The sequence below is a fragment of the Vigna radiata genome, unplaced genomic scaffold (genome assembly GCF_000741045.1).
Source record: "Vigna radiata var. radiata cultivar VC1973A unplaced genomic scaffold, Vradiata_ver6 scaffold_147, whole genome shotgun sequence".
Taxonomy (NCBI): Eukaryota; Viridiplantae; Streptophyta; class Magnoliopsida; order Fabales; family Fabaceae; genus Vigna; species Vigna radiata.
The window spans coordinates 1,049,288-1,057,772 of record NW_014541973.1 but is presented as its reverse complement, the minus strand read 5'-3'; the positions used below and the strand labels follow the sequence as shown (position 1 = coordinate 1,057,772).

At 36.4% G+C, this 8,485-nt stretch overlaps 1 long non-coding RNA gene across 8 annotated transcripts; it reads left to right on the top strand.

Moving 5' to 3' along the window:
• Positions 1–6: 6 nt before the first annotated feature.
• Positions 7–8,258, top strand: LOC106778680. 8 transcript variants are annotated; one of them, XR_002666247.1, is made up of 4 exons: positions 7–282; positions 794–846; positions 1,693–1,748; positions 2,009–8,258. It is a non-coding gene; the product is annotated as an uncharacterized LOC106778680 (long non-coding RNA). The 8 variants fall into 8 exon arrangements; XR_002666250.1 differs by having other exon boundaries at positions 794–1,223; XR_001377087.2 differs by having other exon boundaries at positions 7–442.
• Positions 8,259–8,485: the final 227 nt, after the last annotated feature.

Genomic DNA, 8,485 nt, shown 5'->3' with positions numbered 1-8,485 from the left:
TTCAAAAGTTCTGGTTTGTGGGTTCTGGTTCCTCCCTATTGAATGGCAGTTTACGTGTATAAAATGCAAGAGATATTTTCGTACATTATTCATCAGCGCATCAATATGCTAAAGATGGCTTGTGTGCCAGTCATTTAGAATTGCAAAACTTTATAAAGACTGCACCAATTTTTATTTAGGTGAGCAATGGAAAAACGCCATGACCTACGACGAGGACTCCATGGAGTGCAGCAAGAGCTTCTTCAATGCCTTGCACAAAAATTCAGTTTCCTTCTCAATTAGGTTTGTTTATGCGATTCTGATTTAGCTAACGCAGGAAGAATCGGTCNCCGTGAGTATCAATTGCTAATTGAGTAGTTATCAAAATTTGTTGGGAGTGTATTTGGAGCGCCCCAAATGGGAATCCAATCATAGCCTTTGTCCTTAAAGTAGTAAAACTTATGTAAGTAANTGCCAATGTGTTAAAANATTCCAGTTTAGTCACTAAGTTGGTATTTTTTGTAGCATTCAGTGACCAATTTGATGAATTTTTCAGTACTTGAGGGACTATTTTTCACGATTTATAATGCTTGGAGTATTACTTGTATATATTTCCTTCTTTAGGGGCCACATAGGAGAGAGAGTAATGCTCTAGGGATGAAATTTAGGGTTTATTCCAAGCTTACTATGTCTGATTGGTTGTGATTGGATGACCATGTATAAAATTACACTATTAGTGCATATATTATTTATTCTTATGATATATGGTTTGGAAAATCCTTAGTCATACATGGCGTGTGATTTCTGAATGTAGGTGCAGTAGCTGCTTTGTTGACACNTGTTGAAAATGGCACTTCTCACAAGCAGGTGAATGCTGAATTATTGTCTATTAAGTCCCCAAAGGAGTCTCTAGTTGAAGACGGTTTTGAAAAGGATGAAAATGAGTCCATTGTTAGTATTACGGTTGTTGGAGCCTCTGGTTGCTAAGAAGATATTTCCAACTCTCTTTGCACTTTACTATGAGGAACAAAGTTAATACTGCTATAATCCTAATTTTTTTTCTTCGACTTAGTCAGTTGCCTGGATCCGACTCTTTGATAAACAACACTACAATTATTATTCTTTTAAATCCCAATCAGTTTTGGCTTGAATCTACTCTAGAACCCATCAAATCCTAAATCCAAAGTTTGCCGACTGCTAACAGTCGGGAGCACCACTCAAAATCAATAACTGAGCACAAAAATGTAAGAGTTCAAGTACCTCTGTTCCCTAGTTATAGGCTTAGTTAGCAGACGACTCAACAAGCTCTTCAAATTATGCAGTATTTNGTAATTTTTGTGTGGTCTTATCTGATACTTTTTGCAATTACTTTTTGATTTTGACTCCTTTAAAATGATGTGTTCCTTTCATCAATATTGGTGAGTTATAACTGATAATGGGAATTCNTGATCAACTTCACAGTATTGTTTCTCATAGAGAGTAAACAACTTATCACTGTCTGAACAGTTTACCTTATAATCCACATTTCAATTTATGCACTATAAAGCAAGGTTATCAAACTTGTGAGTTAACTTGTTAACTCGGACGAGTTTGCATTCTCAGTTATAGCTTCCGATTATATATTATTATGACATTGGAAGAAATGACAATAGGGAGACTCAATTATTGTTATTGCTTTGTGCAAAATCTAATGTCTGAAATCTAACTTTGCAGGTGAGATGCACCTAAAGCTGTTTATCTTCAGCATGGAATCTTTGATTCTCAATGGGGTGAGTAATAGTCTGGGTTCAATTTGTATAGTATTTCTTGTCGTGTGAATATAAAGTAGAGACCTGAATAGTGGTTGGGTAAATTTGTATTGCATCATATCTTAGTGTAGCGTCCACTGAATCCTTTATCCTGTTATTACTTGTGATCTTGGCATAACACATAGGACTGAAGAACTTTTCTGTTTAGATTTTATCCTGTCTCCTCTGTTCTGTACTAGACTCCCTCCCTCTGAATCGTGAATTTTTTTCTATTGTTTCAGTTGCTTGGATGCCAGAATGATGTTATGACAATAGTGGTAGTCTAATAAGCTAAACTTTTTTGGTTCAGTTGAGTATCTAGCGGTTTGTCGACTTTCCGACCTTGGCAGCCTATGATCAAGGTCTGTTACATCAGTCAAAATAGTATGTGCATCTCAAGATAATATCTATTTTTGAAGAATTATTACATGTATGTTTGTTGTTATTAGGCTTGGCTTTGATGTATTTCTGGGAAATATTTGTGGCCTGGGTTTTAGGGAACATGTCAACAAGAATATCTCCTCTCGTAAGTGCTCAAAGCAAAACATTTTCATTTGTCTTGTGTGGTCTTACACAATGTAGTTGATTCTAATTAGCAGGATGCTTTATCTTTCTAGAAGCCAAACATAGAATAATTCATAAACTAGAAAATCTCTTCAACTAAGTGAAATTTGCCTGTCTCTTTTCTTGTCCAATAGTGAAATATATGTAACTAGTCTATACTAATTAGAGTAATTAGAGTTAGTATTATAGTTGTGTAAATTTGAGTGACATCCCACCAAAGAGGAAATGGCTTGAACAATCTATTGTCCCTTTGCAGTCATAGTCCATAGGTTAAATAATAGTTTATGTTAAATATATTATCTTTATCTTTTACCTTTATTAGTTAGTTTGTTGATATTTCTTATTTAGTTTGTTGTTATTTCTTATTTGTATTTTAGATTTAGTCCATATTTGTTTTATTATAAATAAAGGACTCTATGTGTGTATTGAACACAAGGGAGTTTTCACTATATTCAACTTGGTATCAGAGCGATTCGATCCCGCTCTGGTTTCTGTCTCGCCACTGTTCGTTGCCGGCTGCCACCTTTGCCGGCCACCGTTTCCGGCCATCGCCGCCGACCACCGTCTCCGGCCACCGTCGCTGGCTGTCCGTCATCACCGACCACCGTTGCCGGCTATCCACATTCGCTGGCATTCACCTTTCGTTGGTGCACTTCATCTTCTTCAAAGATGACGTCTAACAATACTCTTTCTTTCTCCGGAAGTCCATTAATTGCCTTTGAAAAGCTAAATGGAAAAAATTATCTATCATGGTCTGCTGCCGTTGAAATGTGGTTCCTTGGCCAAGGGCATTATGATCACCTTGAGCGAGATGGAAGCCATGTGCTTGTTGAAAAAGCTGATCAGGGGAAACAAGCAGATTTCCAGTTGTGTGCCCTATTATGGCAATCAGTGGAACCCATACTTCTTATATCTCTGAGGGCTTTCAAAACTTGTCATTCCTTTTGAAAGAAAGTTCAAAGCATCTATGCCAACGATATTCAACTTCACTATGACACTACAAACAAACTTGCAACTCTTAAAATGACAAACCATGATAGTGTGTCTTTCATGGCTGAAGCCCAATTTGCTGTCGAAGAACTCAAGATGTTTTTGGAAGCGGATCCGTTAGTGGATATCAAGAAGAAACTAGACAAATTTTACATGGTGTTGATTCTTCGTGCCCTGCATCCCGATTATGATAATCTTAGAGATCAACTTCTAACCAGTCATGAGGTCCCCTCCATGGAAACATTGACCACTTGCCTTCTGCGTGTCCCGGTATCTCAAACTCAGGAAGCATATGAACTAGTGGAGCCATCTGTCATGGTTGTCACACGAGGAAGATGAGGACGTGGCACTAGAGGAGGAGGACGAGGAGGTCGGGACGTCAATGCACATATTGAAAAAGGATGGGTCACACTCAAGAGAATTGCTACTACTTACATGGTTTCCCTTCCAAAACTGCCAATATTTCAAAGACTGAAACTTCCACTACGAATTCAAAGAGTGAAATTTTCACTACTAAGTTCACTGAAGATGAATATCAAGAGTATCTAAGGTTAAAGTCTAACAGGTTGTCACAACCATCTCAATCTCCAAGTACATCAACAACCTACGTTTCTCAATCCATGGAAGGTCAAAATTCATGGGTAATTGACTCAGGTGCTTCTGATCACATTTTTGGTAATACCTCTCTGTTCTCATCTATTTCCTTTCGAGAAAAACCTCATTTCATAACTTTTGCAAATGGTTCTAAAACTTTCTCCAAGGGAGTTGGTCATGTTTTCTTGTCTCCTTCCCTAAATCTCAACTCTGTCCTTTTTGTCCCTAATTGTCTTTTTAATTTAATTTCCTAAGCTAGTTGATTAAAATCTTAAATTGTTCAATAACCTTTGATCACAAAAAACTTACCTCCTAGATTTATGTAACCAATAAATAATACATTTCTATTCTGAAAAGACAAGACTTTTAGAAAAAAGATTTACGGAATAGAAAGGAATGAGAGAGACAAACAAGTAATATCATATCTATTATAATCAAATTACACTTGTTAAAAAANTTCAAACTAAAAGTTTAATAAAAATAACCCTAGACTTCTAACCTTATCAAAATCTTAGGAGAGTCAATTTCAACTATTATAAACATACGTTCACAATTTTGTAGTAGTTTAAAANTGAGTAAAAAAGTTTCAACAGTAACTCTTCATTTATCACTAGTCAAATTTAAAACTTATATAATAATTTTTCTAGAAAATAGTTTGTAGGTTTTGTAATAAAACTTTTNANATAACTTTATGCAGATAAAAATAAAATAATGAAAAAGTTTATATGAGAAAAAAATTACCCTAAAAGTGTTTAAGAAAAAGTTTGGTCTAACAAAAGTCCGTTGCTTCATTGAAGGCATAATGAACATAGAAATCCTTTTTATTCCATAAACTTTTACATATCTTCATAAATATCATGAATNACCTAAGTCAACATAAGATCTCGTTACATTCATCAACTGTGCAAATGCTTGTATCCTACTAGTATAAATAGATGACCACGCTTGTGTCTGAGGATAACAGTGGGTTGAGGAGATGATATTCTCCATAGATAAAGGACAACCTTCTTGTAGCTTAACCTACATTATACAAATTACAATAGTTAATGGAGTCATAAGTAATTTTCAAATGAAAACACAAATTAATAAAATTACTTGCACGAAATGACATCCATGAACATGTCCAATACAAATTATGTGATGTTGAGTTATATTAGAAGGTGGTGTGGAAAGTAGTGGGAAAATAGTATAATTTTGAGAGGATGACATACACACTAAAATGACATTATATTCGTTAGCAATTGCATGACCAATGTCTGGTAATGTCATCCACTTGTTCTTGTTAGTCTGTTATGAATCAAACAAGTTTTTAGATAAAATAAACATTCTAAATAAAATACATAAAACAGGATACACACTTACGGTCGACTGTGATTGCACCAACAAAGACTGTTTCAGTTCGTCTACTATATGAGTGCCTCCTACTAGTCTTGCGTATTCATCACACCATTGACTGAGTTCGTTGTACAAATCATTTCTGATAGCGGCCATACCAAAAACACTTTTTATAACGACTGTAATATACTAGGTATAGAAAGAGATGCAATGGCAAAATCGTAAATAAAATAAATATTTTTAAATCAGTTATACTAAAAAACAAGTATAAAAAGTGACATAATCATAAAATTGTAATAAATAACAAGATTTTATACCGGTTATATTTGAATGAGGTATAAAATGATGTTATTTTTATACCGGTCAAACTTATAACCGGTGTAGAAGAAGAATGTAACATTAAAAAAATATTTCTAAATATTTAAAATCCTCACAGATATTTCTTATTCCATTGAATCTTGTTATCCCACACTTTCTTTTGTGATGCAAACCTCTTCAGGTTCTTAAAGTAGATCACTCTCATGAAGGAAGAGGAAAAGCCACAATCAAGGTTTGTCCTAAGTTTTCCTCTTTTTTGTGTCATACTGACCCTCCCTAAATGCATACTTGTTCCATAATTTTATTAATGAGCATGCTTATCTTTATTTACTTTTGGACGAACTTTTACATAAGCTAAAATGCATAAGCTAATTTGTAGAAGCACTTTCTAGCTTCTTTTAATCATTATTTTTAACTTGTACATAAGGTAATTTTAGCTTATGGAGAACTTAATTTCATTTTTTTTTTCTTGTTTTTCTCTCCTGGTGAAACTTGTTCAAATATGTCCTTGGGAATGGAATAATGTACTATGTTGAATATGCCTTAAATTAGGAAAATAGTATTGGTTTAGTGAATGCTATCTTGTTATTTGTCTTTTGAAGGAAATACTATTGTATATATTTCTAAAGGTAACTAATGGGAAGTCTTTTGGCCATTGTGTCCAGGAAACCCGCTTTGCTCATATTTTCTGCACTCTCTTTAAGATTTTTCTTAACACACAAAATCAAATCCTTGGTGCACAATATAGTATGCCTTAATTTTATACTGCATATCCTATTTGGTAGAGGAAAATTTTCATCAGTAATTTTGACAATTTTCTTATTTATCTTCACATATTAGAAAAGTGGCGAACAAAGTGAATATAAAACTAGTTGTGTAAATGGTAACAATTTGCTTATTTAATCACAGTTAAATAACTTGTTTTATGAGTTAAGATTTCTGGACCCTATTATTATCCATAATGAAAGCATATATGTTTGATATGTAAATGCAAATAAGACAATATTTTAGTTTGGCAGCTACTTTATTTCATAGCTATTTGGTATCTGTCAGTAAATAAGTTAGACTGTTCTATTCTTGTTAGGCCTCTACTGGTAGTTAGGAAGAAGTCTGTATAAAAGGGGTTGGGGTGCTTTGGGAGAGTAAGTTTTGAAGTATTATTGTTGTGCTGGAACTTTGGAGTTCTTTGGGGGAGAGGTTAAGCTCTCTAAGTACCTTAAATTCACCACTTTCTTGTTTCTTTTGAAATAAAAGGAGGCTGTACAATTCAGAGGAATTGTTCTTTGTGTGTTTTCGAGTGTTTTTTTTATAGGTTCTTGATTACAAGAACCTATCATTTGGTCCGACTTGCCGGATCAAGAAGGGGAAGAATCAGCGATGAGTAGCCAAATGGAGGGAAGATTAGACAATCTTGAGATCTCCGTGGAGGGCATTAAGGAGGAGACAACGACAATTAGATTACAGCAAATGATGAGGATGATGGGCGGGGATCATAACAATCAGGAGGGAGGCTCCGAAGGGGAAGTAGCTCCGTGAACGATAATAATGGGAGGCGCGATAATGGGGGAAGTCAACGGAATTGGAGGAAGAGAGTAGACTTACCTGGGTTTGAAGGGCAAGAACCACGTGTTTGGATTAACAGGGCTGAGCGTTTATTTGACATACAGAAGGTGGCGGAAGAAGATAAGGTAGAGCTCGCTTATATGAGTATGGAAGGGAGTGCGAGTTACTGGTTCAAGATTTGGAAAGACAAAGCCAAGAACCGTTCTTGGTCGGGCTTGAAGGTGGCGCTGATAAACTGATTTGGAGGGGGATGTTAGGTTCTTGTAATCAAGAACCTCTAGATAACACCAGAACACACACCCAACAATCAACTCAGTAGTGAATAACCTCTCTTTATTGCAAAAGAAACACGTATGTAGCATACAAAGCACCTAGAGAGCTTAACCTCTCCCCCACAGAACCCCAAGAGTTCGTGCACAAAGACAATGACTCCAAAAACTAATTACAAACACCCATTTCCCCCTATATACAAACTACTAATTGACACTAACAGAAACCCATTTCCCCCACTTCCTAACTGCCTTGGCAGTTAGGCTAAGTAACTTTCTGTCTCCTCCTATATACAATTAACTCCCTAACATTACTCCCCTCTCCTCCAACAACCTTGTCCCTAAGGTTGAATTCCGGATATTGCTCCTGTATAGTCGCCACATCTTCCCACGTAGACCCCTCTGGCCCTCCCTCTTGCCATTCTATCAAAACATGCGGGATTTCTTCTCCTCATATCAGCCTTGTCCTCCTGTCCAGAATCTTTACTGGCCAAAATAGGGGTCTGTCTGCTTGTAACTCAGCTGGAAGTTCCCTTTCAACTCTCTTCTCACCCAAGGCTTTCTTTAGTTGGGAAACGTGGAATATTGGATGTATTCTTGTTGCCTCTGGTAACTGTAAACGAAAAGCTACCTTCCCCACCTGTTGTAACACCTCAAAAGGCCCATAATATCGTGCAGAAAGCTTCGGATGCAACCTAGTTGCCATGGATGACTGTCTACGGGGTCTAATTTTTAAATAAACCCAATCTCCCACTTGAATATCTACGTCTTTCCTTTTTTTATTTGCCTGAGTAATCATAGCCTCCTACGCTTGCCTTAAATGCACCTTCAGCTGCTTTAAAGCTTCATCCCTTGTTAACAAATCCTGTGCCACCTATTCCATCGCTGTCTCCCCAGGGATAAAACGACTCAACGCTGGTGGAGCTCGCCCATAAACTATTTCGAAAGGAGAGCACCTAGCGGCCCCTTGATAACTGGTATTATACCAATGTTCAGCCCATGGAAGCATCATCTTCCACCCCTTAGGCTGCTTTGAGCAGAAACACCTCAAATATCCCTGCAAAATTCGGTTCACCACCTCGGTTT